The sequence below is a fragment of the Corythoichthys intestinalis genome, chromosome 9 (assembly GCF_030265065.1).
Source record: "Corythoichthys intestinalis isolate RoL2023-P3 chromosome 9, ASM3026506v1, whole genome shotgun sequence".
NCBI classification, from domain to species: Eukaryota; Metazoa; Chordata; class Actinopteri; order Syngnathiformes; family Syngnathidae; genus Corythoichthys; species Corythoichthys intestinalis.
In genome coordinates, this window is record NC_080403.1 from 6,067,301 (window position 1) to 6,087,730 (window position 20,430).

A 20,430-nucleotide genomic window follows, 5' to 3' on the forward strand; every position below is an offset into this window, starting at 1 on the left:
AGGGGCAAAGAAACTGAATGCTGCCTCACCCTGCTTGGTTCTTGTTCTTGGAAAACACAGTTCCAAGAACACATTTTGAGATTCTGCTTTGCATGGTGTGGCTGTGTATAAAAAAGTAAGTGAAAATAAACAAAAATTTTAGTATTTCTTTTGTGGTAAAATGTACCGAGTGTGCCCCTAAATTTGAAAGTGAACATGTGAAAGAATTGCAGAACGCTAATTTCCTTCTTCAACTCTTAAAAATTAGGAATAGCTCCACGGATGTTACGCTGTAAAAGAAGATGTCATCATGAGCTCAGAGAGCAAAATATCTCTCTCTGCATGGCTTGCTGTGAATTTTGATGTCTTTGAACAGGTGGTTGGAAAATGTTCAAGCAAATGCATAGAAACTGTTGAAGACACGTCTACATTTTCCGTTGTATCAGTTGTACAGGTTTTTAAGGGAGGAGGCACATGTACATTACTTCTTACCCATGTGGCCATGGTCTATCAAGAACAGGCACGAGGTTTAATCTAGAGAGCCTGGCAGCGTCAGCTCACCCTCGGCCACGTGCACAAGAACACATGCTCATCTGTGATGGTGGCCACCACTTGATGCACATTGCTCTGTGGTCAGCAGTTCACTTTAGGACAGAACAGAGCTCCATGATCTATAGACTGAACACAAAATTAAAACATAAGATACGGCATTACTTTCAAGAGTTCTAATAAAAAGCTTGAGTTTAAAAATTTGTGATTAATACTTGAAGAAAAACTTTATGAACCATCATCTAACCAGAGGTGGGTAGTAAAGCGTTACATTTACTTCGTTACATTTACTTGGGTGACTATTTGGGAAAAATTTAATTCTTAGAGTAGTTTTACTAAGCCATACTTTTTACTTTTACTTGACTAGATCTGTGTAGAAGAGACGCTACTCTTATTCCGCTACTTTGGGCTACAATGATCATTACGTTTTTCATTCTACATATAGTATTAGATTTTACTTTTTTTTTGCCAGAGCAAATGCCAACGATGGCTCTACTAGTTTCACAAATGAGACGTCGCAACAATAAACACATGACTCCATTACACCAATCAGACTTAAGCTTCCTATTCTATGATCACGCCTGCCTGTCCAATCATGTGGCGTCTTTAAAGCACTGTAAAAAATTAAGTATTTGAGATTGAGCGCTGCTGACAACATGACTCGAAAGTGCAGATATTAAAGTCACTTTCAAAGATTTTATTTGGCACCGACTGACCAGGAAAATGAAGTTAAAAGGATCATATTTCCAAGTTGAAGGTAAGTGACATTTATCCAATGAATCATTTAATTAATAGTCCGATTAATCGATTATAAAAAATAATCGTTAGTTGTACTTCTTGATATGCATATTTTTCCTATGTTACTCTGAACCATCATGATGACTCGTATTTTTCTGTGCATAGTCCGCAATATTTAAATGCTAACTGCATAGTTTTTTGCTTTTAACCAAGAATCAAGACTGTTTTACATCCATATCTATGAAGAATTTAGGATTTTAAGCATTTATTCACAAGAATTTTCAACACCAAAAGCTCTTTGTTTACATAAGGCAGCCACAGTACATTCGACATATTTACGCAAAATAAATGCTAACTGCCCGGTTCTTTGCTTTTTTAACGAAGAATCGTGACTGTTTTACGTCTATATCTATAAAGAATTCTGGAATTTAAGCATTTATTTACAAGAATTTTCAACGGAAAAAGCTCTTTGTTTTCATGAAGTGACCGCAGCACATTCGACATACTGTATTTACGTAAAATAAATGCTAACTGCCTGGTTCTTTGCTCTTATAACAAAGAATCGAGACGTTTTACATCGTTTTACACTCATATCTATAAAGAATTAAGGGATTTACGCATTTATTCACAAGAATTTCCACTCGGTCAGCTTTGACGGAGATAGGCCCCCTATTAATCGGCCCTGCCCCCCATGTCACATCAGTATCATAATGAAGTCTATGAGTGTTGATTTTAACACAGGTGGCAACGTGCTACGTAAAGTAGTATTAATTCCACGTTAATTCTCGTAGTAGGCCAAATAGTTCGACTTTTTTCTCATACTATTACAACAAGAATAAAAGTATTATTACGTAGGGCTAAAGTAGCTGAATAAGCAACTACGTACTTTACGTACTGGCTATTCCTTTGAGTGAACTTCAAGTAAAATTTAAGTATCTCGAGGCCAGGCCTAGTGTCCTCTTTTCTGGAAGTCAAAATATGGTCCCAAATGTAGTGTAATAGAGTATCGGCCGAACTTGAGCTCTTGGTGCGAGCCATATTCGATGATATTTTCATAGTTTTCTGAGGGCCAATTAAAATGAGGCTGGTTGATAGCTGATAAAATAAATACATGTTCAATTCAATAGTTGGTTGACCAATTCATAGATTGATCCATATCTACAGTATGTATCTGTGCAGCCCAAGGCTACTTATGAAATTTTAAATATGAGGAAGGTATTGTTTTAAAACAAAATGTATTTGTGCTGTAGATATTTATATAGCTCTAGGACGACGGCTCGATGGGTGAGTTTCTTCATGTGACTGTTACTCAAATTTTTAATGCCACAAAAAACAATTGCCAAGCAGTCGGCAATTTATGGAAACATTTGTGAAACCCTGCACATTACGCCAGACTTTATGCAGCTGTGGCCACATCACTAAATGTGCAGCATCCCAAGTGCACTGACATGCACTGTCTCCACGTCAAACATGGCCACAAACTGAGAAATGCAGAATCATTGTTGCCAATTTAGAGATTGCCACTTTTTTCTTGCTCATCTACAGTATTATAAATATGTATTTAAAAAAAAAAAAACACCTAGTAAATAAGTACTAAACAGGCAACATGAACAGAAACAATTTGACATTATTTTCTATTTACTGTAACAATATAGGAGCCTGATGGAAGGCAAACACAAGGTCAATGACACTGATGACTGCCAAAGACATTTTATGTTGCAAAAGCAACTATTTATCGACATGTTAACCTAAGAAACAGAAGTTGCTTCCAAACCACAAATATTTTGCCAAAGAAGAAGAGCAGGACACTATATCTGGATGACATGTCTATTATTGGCCAGACCAATTCATTGGTCGGCTATTTTTAACCCTTTTTGAAATAGTCATAATCCGGGGGACTTTTGTGACTTAAACACTAATGATATATTTGTAGTTTCTCATAAAACTGTAAATGCTGTTAAGTAATGTAGGCATACAGATGGACAGACAGGCACAGGGATGAAAACCATTTGCACTCATAACGTGTAGGAATTAATACTGCGCTGCCTATACCCAGGTCAGGTAAATGTACCACCCCACCATCACTGACTAGTGGCCTAAATATTAAAATGTGTTTGCATCATGTTTTCGTACAGGAAACTTCCATAAAAAGTTAAACACATCACGTACAACAAACTGATGGACAAAGTACAGTGGTACCTCTACATACGGATTTAATTTGCTCCAGGACATGGTTTGTAAGTCGAAATGGTTGTATGTTGAGCGGGACTTTCCAATAAGAATACATTATAATTTGATTGATTTGTTCCACAGCCCAAAAACCTACGATAAATCCTTAACAAATACTGCAAGTACAATTAGTAATAGTAGTTACACATAGCAAAACGAATAATAAATGGAAATTTTAAAAAAGCGTTTTTATTGTCACCTTAACTTATAGATACTGGCGAACAGTGGTGGGAGGAGACGCCGGGTGCATGTGGATACGGTGAGCTGTGTTCTAATTTAACAAATGCATTAAATAAGACACATGTAAAACAAAAAATTTATGAAAAAAAATATGAAACAACAAAAGCATTTGTAACTTACTAGCGAACGGTGGTCGGATGTCTAGCCATTTCACTCACACACACATGCACCATGCTCATATTTTTCTATCATTCCCTTCTTATTTTCAATGGGAAGCGTCACCTTTTTGCTTTTTTCACTACCTTCACTAACCTTCTTGGGACCCTGTTGATTTGTCTCACAAGAAAATCCGCCGTTTGTCCGTCTTGCGGGAAAACAATGAACTTGCGAGTTGCGATGCTGTCATAACTCATCGTATTTCGAGCATGTCGTCATATGTCGAAACTAATGAGTCAAATTTTACGTTGGATGTCGAAAGGATCGTATGTCAAGGTACCACGTAATTGTAAAACAGTTAAATGTTCTGCCAGACATTCACAATTTTAATAGTTGCTCTACCACTGTTAATTCTTCAATGGAATATAAGTTTTAGTCAAATAGTGGAATGGGGATGTGATGATATGCTCAACACATGAGTGTCTAAAAACAGGAGTTTTGAATATTCCAGGACACCTCTAAGTTACAAACAGAAACTAAACTGTCATTACCACCAATCTACTTGATCATTTGTATGACTTAAATCAAGTGCTAAAATAACAAATACAGAATGGTAAGTTTCCACTTGGCCCTTGTTCCTCAGGCAAAAAAATCCAAAATAAGCAAATATTTTTCTTGTCAAGCCAAAGTCCATCGTCAGTAGCCTCTTACAAACAGGTCCTCCTGAAAGTGGGTCCACCGTCATATTGTTTACACAGCGATGTACATTTTCTGCATTGAGCCGCACGATTATCAGTTGCTGAACTTGACCTCAACTTGATTGAGATGCAGTGGCATGGCCTAAAATAGAGCTATTCACACAAGACATAACAGGAATTTTGCTTAACTTTGACAGCAACAGTCCAGTGGATGTCAACAAGAATAAATGATTTGATTGGGTTGTTTATCAAGTCAAATTTGAAGTAAACCATAGGTAAGTAAAAAATAAAAAATAAAATTTTTTAAAAGGCCGGACATCAGGTATCACTGTGTCACCTGACCGTGCTCAAACCACGCCCCATCCAAGTGCCAAATGTATACCTGTTACCATAGCTTGTTAAAGTGGATGATACTTACAGAACTCATCTACCATGCAAGCAGGGTTTTGTGAACACAAGAAGCAGCATCTCTCTTATCAAATTTGCTGTGCTAGAGCACAACAGCCAGCCGGCAGCAAGCAGCCAGGCAAGGAAGCACGCATGGTACCTCGTGTCATCAGTAAATGCATACATTTGGCTGAAATTCACTTGAAATTTAGCAGACACTTGGAAGTATTGTAGGCGATTGTATGCGCCAAAGGAAGGATCTCCCAAATGCAGCGATTCCACAGCTGGGAGATACTGCTCACGGCTGGCTATCTGCTACACTGTGCAATACAATGCTGCAACGATTAACTTGAGTAATTCGATTAGGAAACAAAGCTTTGAATCAAATTTTGCTGCTTCAAAGATTTGTTTAATTAGAGTGATGTATTAATGGTTTGTTTTGAAAGTGTCGCATTTAGTTTTATTGATTCGAGTAGATACACTGCCCTCTAGTGGCAACAGTGAATATGACAAAACTCGTCTAACGTGGCTGAATCCAGCTGCTCCCTGTCAAGACCAATTTAAGGCATGTTTTTGATTGCACTAATATGTTTGTTTATGCCTTCGTTATTCAGATTAGAAGTACATTTAGCCGTATTTTTGTGGGAATATGTGTTTGAACGATTTGTTAAAACATTGCAAAAAAATAAAAATAAAAAAGTTAGCATTATATAGCATTTAAGCTAGCGGACCTTTGTGACGCAAGTTAGTCAATTGTTGTTTTGTTGTACTTAGATTCTTATTTATTTATTTATTTAGCATTTGAGGCTAAGACCATGTCGTTTAATTTATTTTTAAAAGCATTATTGCTCTTGTCAAATGAAAGTGCAACTTTGCATAGTTTCAAGAAGCAGGAATTTTATTTTGTACTTGCATTTAATGCTCTTTTAAAAGTGTAATCTTGGCAAGCCAAAATAAATATTATTGCAAGCATAAACATTTATTTATAAGCAGATCCTAAAATTTATTCTGCAACGCATTAAATGTTCGTAATCCGATTACTCGATTATTCGAATTGATAGATTAATCGATTACTTACGTAATCGATAACTGCAACCCTAGCAATATTACACAAAGTCCACATTACATAAAAGACACATGAAAACGACAGATGTATTTTGGTGAGGGAGGTTGTAATTTTTTGCTGCTGCTCTCAAAAGTAAGGCTTGAAATTCAGCGGCTCCTTGGGTAAACTGTAGCCAACCACAATGAATTCAATGGTGGCATTGCTGCATGAGACGCCGCACTGCCTGCCACATTGAGTCGATGATCATTTGTCTCATCTAGATAAAGCCCAAATAAATAACAGACAAGATAATGTATTTGAGGCTCCAAGCTTCAGCATTGTGTGCAGAGGACCACAGATTTGGAATGAACTTGACAAAATCCTTAAAATGTCACACTCCATCTCAGTTTTTAAGAAAAAAAACAAAACACAACTCCTAGCAATGTATGTTTAATATGCTGATTGTTTGAATAACATTCCTCCAGTGGTATGAAAAAATATCTGAACCTTTTGGAATTTCTGCATAAAATCACCATCAAATGTGATCTGATCTTTTTCAAAATTACACAGATGTAAAAACAGTGTCTGCTTTAACTGAAACCACCCAAACATTTATAGGTTTTCGTATTTTAATGAGGATAGCATGCAAACAATGACAGAAGGGGGGAAAAAGTAATTGAACCCTCTGCCTAAGGAGACTTAAAGAGCAATTAAAACCAATTTTTACCCAACAATTTAAGTAAGGTGTGTGCCTAATCACTGATGAGTGGTTTAAAGCTGTCCTGCCCACTATAAAACACACACCGGGTAAGAATTGTCTTGATGAGAAGCATTGTCTGATGTGGATCACGGCTTGGTCAAAAGAGGTGTCTGAAGACCTGTGATCAAGGATTGTTGATATGTTTAAAGCTGAGAAAGGATTCAAAACCATCCCTAAAAGTCTGGATGTTCCTCAATCGACGGCCAGAGAAGTTGTCTACAAATAGAGAGAGTTTGGCACTGTTGCTTCGCTCCCAAGGAGTGGCCATCCACCAAAGATGATGCCATGAGTTCAGCGCAGAATACTCTGAGAGGTAAAAAAGAATGTGAACTGATAAAACCAAAGTTGAATTGTTTGGACAAAGACAAAGAATGACTCCAAAGACCTTCTATGATGACTTACGATTTCCTTCGCCCGGACGCAGGTCACCGGGGCCCCTCTCTGAAGCCAGGCCTGGAGGTGGGGCATGGTGGCGAGCACCTGGTGGCCGGTCTTTCAACCATGGGGTCCGGCCGGGCACAGCCAGAAGAGGTAACGTGGGTTCTCCTTCCCATGGGCTCAGCACTTGTGGGAGGGGCCAAAAAGGTCGGGTGGGTCGAATGTTGGGTGGCAGCCAAAGGAGAGGTAGTTGGCGATCCGATCCCCGGCTGCAGAAGCTGGCTTTTGGGACGTTGAATGTCACCTCTCTGGTTGGGAAGGAGCCGAGCTTGTGCGTGAGGTTGAGAAATTCCGACTCGATGTAGTCGGGCTCACCTCCACACATGGCTTGGGCTCTGGTACCAGTTCTCTCGAGGGGGGTTGGACACTATTCCACTTTGGAGTTGCCCATGGTGAGAGGCGACGAGCAGGTGTGGGCATACTTTTTGCGCCCCCGACTCGCTGCCTGTAGATTGGGGTTCAACCCAGTGGACCCTCTTTTTAAAAAGGGGGACCGGAGGATGTGTTCCTACTGTAGGGGGATCACTCTACTCAGGCTCCCTGGGAAGTTCTACTCAGGGGTACTGGAGAGGAGGAACCGTTGGGAAATCGAATCTCGGATTCAAGAGGAGCAGTGTTGTTTTCGTCCGGGCCGCGGAACAGTGGATCAGCTCTATACCCTCAGCAGGGTTCTCGGGGGATCACGGGAGTTCGCCCAACCAGTCTACATGTGTTTTGTGGACTTGGAGAAGGCGTTCGACCGTGTCCCCCGGAGAGTCCTGTGGGGGGTGCTCCTGGAGTATGGGGTATCGGAATTCCTGATACGGGGGATCCGGTCCCTGTATGACCGGTGTCAGAGTTTGGTCCGTGTAGCCGGTTGTAAGTTGGATCCGTTTCCAATGAGAGCTGGACTCCGCAAAGGCTGCCCTATGTCATCGGTTCTGTTCATCACCTTTATGGACAGAATATCTAGGCGCAGCCGAGGCACTGAGGGGGTCCGGTTCGGTGGCCTCAATATTGCATCCCTGCTTTTTGCAGATGATGTGGTGTTGTTGGCTTCATCAGGCCATGACCTTCAGCTCTCACTGGAGCGGTTCGCAGCTAAGTGTGAAGCGGTCGGGATGAGAATCAGCACCTCTAAATCCGAGACTATAATCCTCAGTCGGGAATAGATGGAATGCCCTCTCCAGGTCAGGGATGAGGTCCTTCCCCAAGTGGAGGAGTTCAAGTATCTCGGGGTCCTGTTCACAAGTGACAGAAAAATGGAACGGGAGATCGACAGGCGGATCAAAGCTGCTGCCCCTGCGAATCGACCTCGGATAAGCGGGGAAAAAATGGATGGATGGATGGATGGATGAATTGTTTAGGAGTAACACACAACGTCATGTGTGGAGGAAAGATGGAACAGCTCACCAACATCCACACCTCATCCCCACCGTGAAGCATGATGGAGGGTGCATCATGATTTGGGGCTGTTTTGCTGCCTAAGGACCTGGACAACTTGCAATCATTAATGGAAGAATGAATTCAAAAGTTTTGCAGGAAAACCTGAGGCCGTCTGTCAGACAGTTAAGCTAAAAAGAGGATAATGCTGCAACAAGACAATGATCCAAAACACAGAAGTAAATCAACTTCAGAATGGTTTCAGAAAAACAAAATACACGTTCTGGAGTGGCCAAGTCAAAGTCCTGACTTGAACCCCATTGAGATGCTGTGGCATGACCTTAACACAGCAATTTATGCAGGACATCGCAGGAATCAGACTAAACTACAGCAGTTTTGTAGAGAAGAGTGGGACAAGATTTGTCCTGATCGATGTGCCAGACTGATCCGCAGATACACGAAGCGTCAGGTTGAAGTTATTGCCGCCAAAGGGGGGGGGGGGGGGGGGGCAAAATATTAAATGTGATGGTTCACTTACTTATTTTTCCCCCTTTTGTCATGATTGCATGCTATCCTCATTAAAATATGAAACCCTATAAATGTTTGGGTGGTTTTAGGTATAGCAGACACTGTTTTTTGATCTGTGTGGTTTTGACAAAGATCAGAACACATTTGATGGTGATTTTATGCAGAAATGTGAGAAATTCCAAAAGGTTGATATTTTTTCATACCACTGTATGGTATTTGAGATCAAATCCAATGTAACCAGAATGTTGAAATTGTCCATAGTTAAATGTATGCATGTGTATTGGTGTGTGTATGTGTATGCTGTCCACATTCATAAGGATAAGGATATCTGGCCAATATACCATATTTGTGGAAAGCTGGGCCCTTACTAAAAGCTTTAAATAGCTTCTTTGGAGTGTTATTTTTGGGCATCTAATTACATGAACTGTGTGTAAATGTCCATGCACTGTATACGTTGAATAATGTGTGAATAAATTGAATTTATAATTAAACATTTTTACCTTTTTTTTTTCCACATTTAGGCATTTTCTGCACTGATGTTTTCAAATGTCATGTTTTTCAATACAAAAATAATGAATAGATTAATTGGTTATTAAAAATGGTGATAAAAAAACATTACTCAGCTGCAGCCATGATACTGTGCATACGGTATATTCATGGGTTTCCTCCCAGCATGACAAATGAGTACAGCTGACTACTCGCATGTAGAAAACACCTGTGCAACGTCTGCTTGCACTGGTGTGCACATGGCGAGGTTGCTGGCCGCAACTGGACCGATCTGCACACAAGACCACTGTGATGAACCCAGCAGGAAAAATCCATACAACGTGTTGTTAATGTTCAGATCGGTGGCTAAAGTTAAAAACATGACCCCGTTTTGACTCTAAATGACCAGACTTACAGTATGTTCTCTTTTTTTGTTGATGTTGTTCTTCTAAAATGGTTGACCAAATAAAGTGCACTCACTGAATAATTTACTGGACCCACACACACGAGTTGGAAACTTGTCAAGCGCTTCAAAATGGTAAAGATATCAGGAATCTAAGTATAATTTGATAACTGATCACATTCTTCTTCAAAGAGAATGAGTAATGTTTAACTTTTAAAAAATCTATAGCAGCCATTCGTTATTTTTTTATACCACAGACAGCTGAAAATGTACACAGATCACATCATGACTTACATTGTACTTTTATGAGTACAGTTGGTTTGTTGACTATTTCTGGTTTATCTTCAAAATGCTCACCACGTACCAAGTCAACACATCAGTGTCCAAACTCACAAATACATATATTTTCAATTAAGTACAGAACAAATAAATGGACATCTCACTCACGTTTGTCATTTATTGATGGGTGGCCTTACTAACTTTCCACCCAGGTATTGTATTTTAATCAGGCTGAAAGTCGCGTGAAAGTTGGCAAGTTGGGGGTATTTTTCTTAATGCTGAGGGTGGGTGTGCTTTCAAAAGCACACCCAAAAAGAAATTTTGATGCAAATGTTGAAGTGAAAGTTAGTCAGGCGAGTTTATTCATAAAACATTAAAAAAGAGGAAATACACACATTGTCTCAAAAGTGCATCATAACTCATTTCAAGTGGGGGAAAAAAAATCACTTAATCAAAAAAAAAAAAATCAATAATTGTGACTTTAACACTGTAATTTTAATACTATAAACCGCTACTTTTTCCTCCCAAGTTGAACCCTGCAACATATATAGCCCAGTGTGGCAAATTTATAATTTATTTTTACCATTATATGAGCTGCATGTGTTTTGATTAGGGGTGGGACTTTGACGCATTAATTATGATAATGTAATTACAAAAGATCAATGCAGTTCATGCAGTTAAAGAAGACAGATGTGAACTTGTTTTTGTTTTGTTTTTCCCCACCATTTAAATGTCTTAAATGGCACTTCAACTTCAGATCTTTTAGGTTTTACCTGGGTAAAACTGTTTTATATGCAGTTAACTGCAATTAATTTCACAATACTGCACACTACGGTCATATAAAAAATAAATAACTTTTCGGGATCAATATTGCTTTGGAATTCAAATACGATTTATTTCATTACAAACCCTTAATTAGATTATTTTATTTAATTGAGTCCCACCCCTTGTTTGATGTGCATATCCTGTAATACAATGTGGACAGCTGCAGTTTATAGTCCATTCTATTGTATTAGAATGGATCTCAGTAATCTTTGACTGTTAATTTATAATTGACTGGCATAATGCTAAGAAGTCATCATGAAGTTACTGTGGCTGTGTACTTTGCTTAAAGCTGATGATATCAGGTTGGACTTCATCAAACAGCAAATTAGCCAAGTTGGAATCAATTGGCCATCTGCAAGGTTGTGGCTATGTAGTTATACATTTTGGCAAAATTGTTTAAAGAAACAGTTGTTCATGAACACCGCAAATGCTTTTATCTGGCTTTAATTCATTATCCAGTGTAGGTATACCTGATCAAGTGTCCACTGACTTACTTCTACGTACTTTGTATTACTTGCAGTCCACTGTATTGGTTTGTCAACAAACATGACAAAACCGCTCATCAATTATCTGTACAGAGGTCGTGGGGGTGCCGAAGCCTATCACAGGTGACTATGGGTAAGAGGTAGGGAGACACTGAAGTGGGTACCAGTCAATCGCAGGGCACAAATAGACAAACCTTTTTAACTCACAAACCAAGGACGTAGGTTTGGTCTCAATATCAGTAGGGACTATATAACAGCATAACCTGCATGTACACATTTAGCTTGACTTGCACTAGCTTTCACACAGCTAATTTATAACGTCTTAATCTGAAATCTAGTCGAATAATTTCCTCCATCTTGTTTTGAGTGTCAAAGACTAGTTAACAGATTAATGGGTCAGATTATTCCTGTTAGATTATTCCTTTTACTTTAGGAAAATATAACCATTTGTTCTTATTAAACCCTGAAGTCCAAAAGTTGGTCATTTTTCACCATTAGCAAGAAAAAAATGCTTTCAAATCATGTTCTTAACAATATCAATTCTTGAATTATGAACATTTCTGATTTTTGGGGGGGTTGAATATACTCACTTTTTGCTTAAAATACTAAGTGTTAAGTAAAATAGCTAGCTGAAAATAATCCTATTTCAAGAAATCTTAAGTGCGTAAATTTCACTTGAAGCACTGGCAGATAGTTTCACTTTTTCATGGTAGATTTACACTGAAAACAAGGGAATTTAACTGGTCATCAGCCAATCAAACGTGCGTTTGAGGGAAAAAATGGGGTAAAAGTAAGTCTAAACATAATGAAACTCAGTCGCTTAATTATGTTACGGTCAATTCTATCTTTACAAAATATAGGAAGACAATCTACAGCAGACATGTACAAAGTCCGGCCCGGGGGGCAAATGCGGCCCGTGGTCAAATTTCATCCGGCCCCCAGCCTTTGTCATAAAATAAATAACGTCTGGCCCGCACACAGACTTAATAAATTGGTCAGCAGTACTGTTACCAGCATATGAAGTAGCTTACACACTAAATGCTGCTCCTCATTTACCCACTAAAAGGCAGCAGCACTCTAAGCAACATTACGCCGTGTGACCCTTTACTTCCAATTTTGTAAAATGGCGACAATCAACAAAAAAAGGGAAAGTTAACTGCAACGGCCGACGATTCAAGGATAGGTGGAATTTGGACTACTTCCTCACTAAAATACGCAACAACTGTGTCTGCCTCATTTGCAGAGACAGTCGCTGTTTTTAAAGAGTTCAATGTGAGGCGATATCACCAAACACAGTGACATGTACGACAAGATTACAGGGAAGATTCGCAGCGAGAAATTGAAGCAACTTGAAGCTAGTTTAATTTCACAGTAGCAGTATTTCACAGGAGCCCGAGAGTCGAAAGACAACTCTGCAAAGGCTAGTTGCGAGACTGTTGAAATTATTAATTAAAAACAAATAATAAAGCAAATGTGACACACAGAATGGCTTGCTAAAATTTGCTTAAAAATATTGTTCTACATAAAGGACGTCGGCCAAGGTCGGCCCCCCACATTTTTCCTCACCAAATCTGGCCCCCTTTGCAAAAAGTTTGGACACCCCTGATCTACAGTGTATCACAAAAGTGAGCACACCCCTCGCATTTCTGCAGATATTCAAGTATATCTTTTCATTGGACAACACTGACAAAATGACACTTTGACACTATATCTTTTCATTGGACAACACTGACAAAATGACACTTTGACACAATGAAAAGTATTCTGTGTGGAGTTAATATAATAGAGTTCATTTATTTTCCCCTCAAAATAACTCAAAATATAGCCATTAATATCTAAACCCCTGGCAACAAAAGTTAGTACACCCTATTAGAAACTACATACATCCCTAAATGTCCAAATTGAGTACTGCTTGTTGCTTTCCCTCCAAAATGTCATGTGATTCATTACAGGAGTGCTGTCAACATTGTTGCAGAGGAGGGTTGGGGGGTCAGCCTGTTAGTGCTCAGACCATACGCAGCACTCTACATCAAATTGGTGTGCATGGCTGTCACCCCAGGAGGACGCCTCTTCTGAAGACTGTACACAAGAAAGCCCGCCCGTCTCATCAGACCTTAGGACACGGTTCCAATAGTCGATGTGCTTTGTTGACATGTCTTCAGCAAACTGTTTGCGGGCTTTCTTGTACGTTGTACATTTTTTCCAAGGGGTGTACTCACTTTTGTTGCCAGGGGTTTTGATATTAAGGACTATATTTTGAGGGGAAAATAAATGAACTATTATACAAGCTGCACACAGACATTCATTTTGTCATTTTGTCAGTGTTGTCCCATTATAAGATATACTTAAATATCTGCAGAAATGCGAGGGGTGTACTCACTTTTGTGATACTGTAAATGACCCCTGTAACTGAACTCATTATATATTGCAAATAAGGTTGCTTAAAAGTTTGTGGGGACAATTTGAGCATCCTGAAAAGTTGCTAGTGTTATGTCCCTAACATCCCTATGCAAACTTACGCCATTGTCACTAACACACGGACAATTTATAGCGTTCAGTCACCCTACTGTGCATTTTTAGGGATGTAGGAGGACACTTGAGTACCCAGAGAAAACCCACACATACTGTACACATTACACTGACTGGAGTCGTACTTGAGCTGGGTGGGATTGGTCACCAGCCAATCCAATGACCATTCACAATCACTACTACAGTGGGGAGAACAAGTATTTGATACACTGCCAATGGGTTTTCCCATTGACAGTGTATCAAATACTTGTTCTCCCCACTGTATATCTCTGTAAATATGATTTGTTTTTGGACTATCAGTGGAAGACAGCATACCCAGAAGGAAAAAAAAAAAAACTAACCCAGGTAGACCAGAGTGAAGAGATTTTAAACAAGAACCTCGGAAATGTTAGGCAAAAGAGCCCACAATTAGTCGAGCTTCATTAGATAAACATTTTAAATAACATTAACAAGCATTTTGTGTTTGCGTGTTGCTGCTGCTGTCCCACAGTTATGCTGATTAGAGCCTGATACACCAAATTTAAAAAAAATAAAAATAAAAACACCTGGGCACTTTACCATATATGTTTTTGAAGCCATGTGAGGCAAAAGATGGAACACAATCTGTCAGTCTTCTGCCACATGGTCGTGACATGCGCTCACTGCAGAGGATCCCAAACAAGTGGTTTCTTTTGGTTTATTGAATTAAGACGCTTCTCTCAAGACAAAACAAAGCCACGAATCTTAACATTGTGCGCCGATTGGTGGTCCTCAAATTACAATACTCTGACATGTTGACTTTTGATTTATCTGCTCGTCCCTTTAACCGGATCAATCCAGTGTGGCAACAGCATGGGCAATACAAACAATGAAGCGTATCAATTAGGAGGAAAAAAAGAATTGAAGGAACATATGTCTTACCAAAATGGTTCTGGCGGTGAAACGGTCAGGATTAATTCCCCAGGCGCGCTGATGAAGAGGAGACAGTCTTTCTTGGTGCCTTTATTTAAATGTATTTGGGAGTTTTACGCACAATTTGATGTTCGCCCCCCTCAGTAGCAGCGAGCAATGATTGTGGAGAAATGGTCGGCATTATGAAGCACATTGCAGCTCAAACTGTGGGGGTTGGAGAAGGTCCGCCTCCTCTGGTCGTTCCAACCCCCCTAGCCGACCACCCACCCACGCCACGCGCGCGCGCGTACACACACGTTTCCCACAAGTACACGACCTCCTCCTCCTCCTCCTGTTGCTCAAGTGGAAAACCATTTACGCACGGGGAGGCCAGTGCGCATATCACCACGCTCGTTTCTGCTCAGCCTCACGGTAGAACACGCCATTCCAAAAAGACATGGTCGTCACTCGTTTCGTTGTGTGTCCATGCGTGTGTGTAAATCATGTCAGTCTCAATAAATAGGCGCAACAAGTTGTTATCAATAGTAAAGTAGCTTAAAATTTCCGGCGAACGTCCGCTAAACTCGCAAATGAGCCCTCGTTTCCCGTATAAAGAGGTGAAACGGGTGGGAAGTAGTAATACAGTACATCCACCTGCAAATTTTAATCTGAGCAAATCCAAGAGTTGCAGTTTCCGACCTTTAGAGCACAAAATGTACACTGGCTCCGAACAAAAAGCACTAAAAAATGACATTATCGCTTTGTAATTTATTATAAATATAATATATAATATATGTAATATATTAAAAAGACAACAACGATCAAGTGCAGAAATTAAAAGAAAAATGCTCTAATAACTACCCAAAAGCACCAAAAAAAAAAAAAACAAAAAAAAACAATCAAAAAACAAATAAAATAAATTACAAATGTTATTACAAAATAGATTAACAGCCACCCACACAAACCTATATAAAGACACACAGAACACTTTTAAAATGAAACTTTTTTTTCACCTTGACCGATAACCTTACTTACCTTGTCTTTACTGATGCAAAAGCATCTATTGCACTTTCATATGACAGTTGTTTTGGAAGGTGCACTTCTTTCCTGGACTTGGTGGGCTTGGACCTGGTGCTGATGTGGATGAGTTTGCTGTAAAAGATGGCCCAGGATGTACAGAGGTAGAAGGAAAATATTTCAGAAGAGCATCTACAAGGAGAAGAAAGTGGAATGTTACATTATATTAGTCAAATAGCTGTTGATTGTGAAACCAGCATGACATAACCATAATAGCGCCTAAATTCTTGCAGCCTACTGTACCTGTCTATTGGATCTGGCCACTATCTTTGATGGGCGTAGTTAAAAGAAATTAAATTCTTGAAGCACTGCAACTACACATGACTATCCAATAATAATGACAAATAAATGGTAGCAAAAAAAAATTTACATGAACGTGATCACCATTTTAATGAATTAATGACACATTTAATAACAAATGTTTGCATTTAAATACGTGGCACTTTTAGTCCCCCGTACCACAGAACTTTGAAATTATTAATTGCATATTTCATGGTGTATTTATTTAATCAACCTTGGCACTTTTAGGCAAGGCAAATTTATTTGAAAAGCACAATTTAACACAATGTAAAATGGGTTCACATCACATGAAAATAAGCAAGACAATTTTAGCCCCCCATACACTTTGTCCAAATTCCTCTAAAATGGGAGGGGCAGTAAATTTAACTGAATAAAACTAATCCACAGCTGGCTGAATACTGAAAATATTTCTAAAACAACAGCCTGGCTAATGATACTGCTAAACCAAAATTATGCTGTTAGTCATATAAACTCTTATGTAAATAACGGATAGCTGGCAGTTGCGCTAAGAATACGTGCTTATGCTGTTGAAAATATCACAACAAACCTCTGTTTTTCTTCACGTTTATGCTCTCTTCTTTTTCTTCTGACCCTGAGGGCTTTTGTCTTTTCATGGAGTTGACTTGTCACCATAACGTCGCTCAATTGCAGAGGCTAAAAATAGCACCTTCAGGTAGCTAGCTGGTCTGCTGGGAGGTGAGACGAGGGTCTGTGGTGAAATTATCGCATCACAGGAAAAAATGAAATGGGCAGAAGGCACACTAGAAAAATGATTTCATTATTATTTATAGACTTATTACGAACGGTTTTGTTGTTCTTTTGTATAATTTTTTGAAAACTGCCTTCATCAAATATTATTTGAATATTTTTCTTGATGCCCTTTTGGACACTGCTGCACCCTTAGGGATTTGCCTAGCTCGCCTTATGGGCAGCATGGGTCTGGATATTTGGCTTTTAGAGATTTAATATTAGAAACAGTGGCGGTTCTAAGATATTTCTGAACAGGGGCCAAGAAGGGGCCACATATAACCCTCAGGGGTCAATTGTCACTGCCATCTTTGTTCAGTGTTTGTTTAGGTCAAATAGGCAATATGCAGATTGTCCTGCGTGCGGCTGTAAAAACATCTTTGCTTGACACTGTCAAGCAGAGATAAACCAGTAAAGTTTGTAACAATTCGTATTTAATCATACTGTCTTCAAGTAATGGAATGTTCGGACTATAAGCTGCTACTTTTTTCACTCATTTTAATTCCCGCGTCTTATACTGTAGTCCAGTATGGCTTGTTTGATGATTTATGTGGGTTAATAGGTAAAACTTTGACAGCGGTTTCATAAGACTATCATAAGTAGGGTTGTGCATCATTTGAATTTGAACGATTCCGATTCCACATTTGATTCCGGTTCCAAACCATTCTCGATTCTGATTCTTTTAATAGGCAGCGTCAAAATAAATTGCATAGTTTATATTAATTCCTTAATTTCTTGATTGTTTTTTAAATTATCCATCCATCCACTAGCTTCCGCTTGCTCCAGGGCTGGGTTGCGGGGGCAGCAGCTTGACCAGGGAAGCCCAGACTTCCCTCTCCCCAGCCACTTCAACCAGCTCCTTCGGCGGGATCCCAAAGTGTTCCCAGGCCAGCCAAGAGACAGTCCCTCCAGCGTGTCCTGGGTCATCCCCGGGGCCTCCCGCCGGTGCATGGGACATGCCCGGAAGACCTCTCCGTGGAGGCGTCCAGGAGGCATTCGAACCAGATGCCTGAGCCATCTCAGCTGGCTCCTCTCAATGCTGAGGAGCGGCTCGACGCAGAGTCCCTTCCGGATGACCGATCTTCTCACCCTATCCCTAAGGGGGAGCCCGGACACCCGGACACGTATTTTGCCCACTTGCATCCAGGATCTTGTTCTTTCGGTCACGACCCACAGCTCGTGACCATAGGAGAGGTTAGGAACGTAGATTGACTGGTAAATCGAGTGCTTCGCCTTTTGGCTCAACTCCTTCACCACTAAGGACTGGTGCAGAGTCTGCATTACTGCAGATTCCTACCCTCACTCGTGAACAAGACCCAAAGATACTTGAACTCCTCTACTTGGGGCAGGATCTCATCCCCGACTCGGAGAGGGCACTCCACCCTTTTCCGCCTGAGGACCAGGGTCTCGGATTCGGAGGTCCTGATCTCCATCCCAACCGCTTCACGCTCGGCTGCGAACCGCTCCAGTGACAGTTGGAGGTGACAGCTTGATGAAGCCAACAGCACCACATCATCTGCTAAAATCAGAGATGCAATGCTGAGGTCACCAAACCGGGCCCCCTCAATGCTTCGGCTGCGCCTAGAAATTCTATCCATAAAAATTATGAACAGAAACAAAGGGCAGCCTTGGCCCTCACTGGGAACAAATTCGACTTACTCCCGGTAATGTAGACCAAACTCTGACACCGGTCTTACAATGACCAAACAGCCATTACCAAGGGGCTCTGTACCCCGTACTGCCGGAGCACCCCCAACAGGACTTCCCGAGGCATACGGTCGAACGCCTTCTCTAGATCCACAAAACACTCCCATGCACCCTAGAGGACCCGGCAGAGGGTGTAGAGCTGGTCCACTGTTCCACGGCCGGGACTAAAACCACACTGCTCCTCCTGAATCTGAGATTCGACTTCCTGACGGACACACCTCTTTATCGGGGAGGCTGAGGAGTGTGATCCCTCTATAATTGGAACACACCCTCCGGTCCCCTTTCTTAAAAAGGGGGACCACGACCCCTGTCTGCCAATCCAGAGGTACTGTCCCCGATATCCTCGGGATGTAGTAGAACATCCAAAGCCTTTAGGAACTCCGGGCGCATCTCATTGACCCCCGGGGCCTTGCCACCGAGGAGCTTTCCAACCACCTTGGTGACTTCAACCCCAGAGATCGGAGAGTTCACCTCGTCGCCCCCAGACTCTGCTTCCTCAAAGGAAGGCGTGTCGGTGGAATTGAGGTGGTCTTCGAAGTATTCTCCCCACTGACTCAGGACGTCCCGAGGCGATGTCAGCAGTACCCCATCTTCACTATACACCGTGTTAATGGTACACTGCTTTCCTCTCCTCAGACAACAGATGGTGCACCAGAATTTTCTCGAAGCAGTCTGTAAGTCGTTTTCCATGACCTCGCCAAACTCCTATCATGTCCGAGTTTTTGCCTCGGCGACCGCCGAAGCTGCAGTCCGCTGGGCCAGCCGGTACCTGTCAGCTGCCTCCGGAGTCCCACAGGCCAAAAAGGCCCGGTAGGCCTCCTTCTTCAGCTTGACGGCATCGCATACCGCTGGTTCGGGGATTGCTGCCACGATAGACACCAACCACCTTACGGCCACAGCTTCGATCAGCCGCCTCAACAATGGAGGTGCGGAACATGGCCCACTCCGACTCCTTGTCAGCCACCTCCCAAGGGACAAGTTCTGCCGGAGGTGGGTGTTGAAGCTCTTTCTGACAGGGGATTCTGCCAGACGTTGCCAGCAGACCCTCACATTATGTTTGGGCCTGCCAGTTTTGGCCAGAATCTTCCCCCGCCATCGGAGCCACCACACCACCAGGTAGGGATCAGTTGACAGCTCCGCCCCTCTCTTCTTACAATGCTCTGCTGGAATTTTAGACCATTCTTCTATGGTCAACTACTCCAGGTCTCCGAGATCTGAAGTGTGCCTTCTCCAAACTGCCATTTTCAGATCTCTCCACAGGTGTTCTATGGGATTCAGGTCTGGACTCATTGCTGGCCACTTTACAAGTCTCCAGTGCTTTCTCTCAAACCATTTTCTAGTGCTTTTTGAAAGTGTGTTTTGGGTCATTGTCCTGCTGGAAGACCCATGACCTCTGAAGGAGACCCAGCTTTTTCACCCTGGGCCCTACATTATGCTGCAAAATGTGTTGGTAGTCTTCAGACTTCATAATGCCATGCACGCAGTCAAACAGTGAAACAGCAGGTTAGCCACAGTGCCATGGGCTTAAAATTTATTGATGACACTGTGTACGGTAGACACAGAAACATTCAGGTCTTTGGAGATGGACTTGTAGCCTTGAGATTGCCCATGCTTCCTCAAATTTTTGCTTCTCAAGTTCTCAGACAGTTCTTTGGTTTTCTTTCTTTTCTCCA

The 20,430-nt window shown here is 41.1% G+C and overlaps 1 protein-coding gene across 2 annotated transcripts in view; it reads right to left on the reverse strand.

Moving 5' to 3' along the window:
* The window catches only part of LOC130921372 (sodium-coupled neutral amino acid transporter 3-like), a 60,509-nt gene extending 45,321 nt beyond the window's left edge, over positions 1 to 15,188 (reverse strand). For both annotated transcript variants that reach the window (XM_057845196.1, XM_057845195.1), the window contains exon 1: positions 14,957 to 15,188. The gene's annotated coding sequence lies outside the window, so the exon portion shown is untranslated. The remainder of the gene's footprint in view (positions 1 to 14,956) is intronic.
* Positions 15,189 to 20,430: the final 5,242 nt, after the last annotated feature.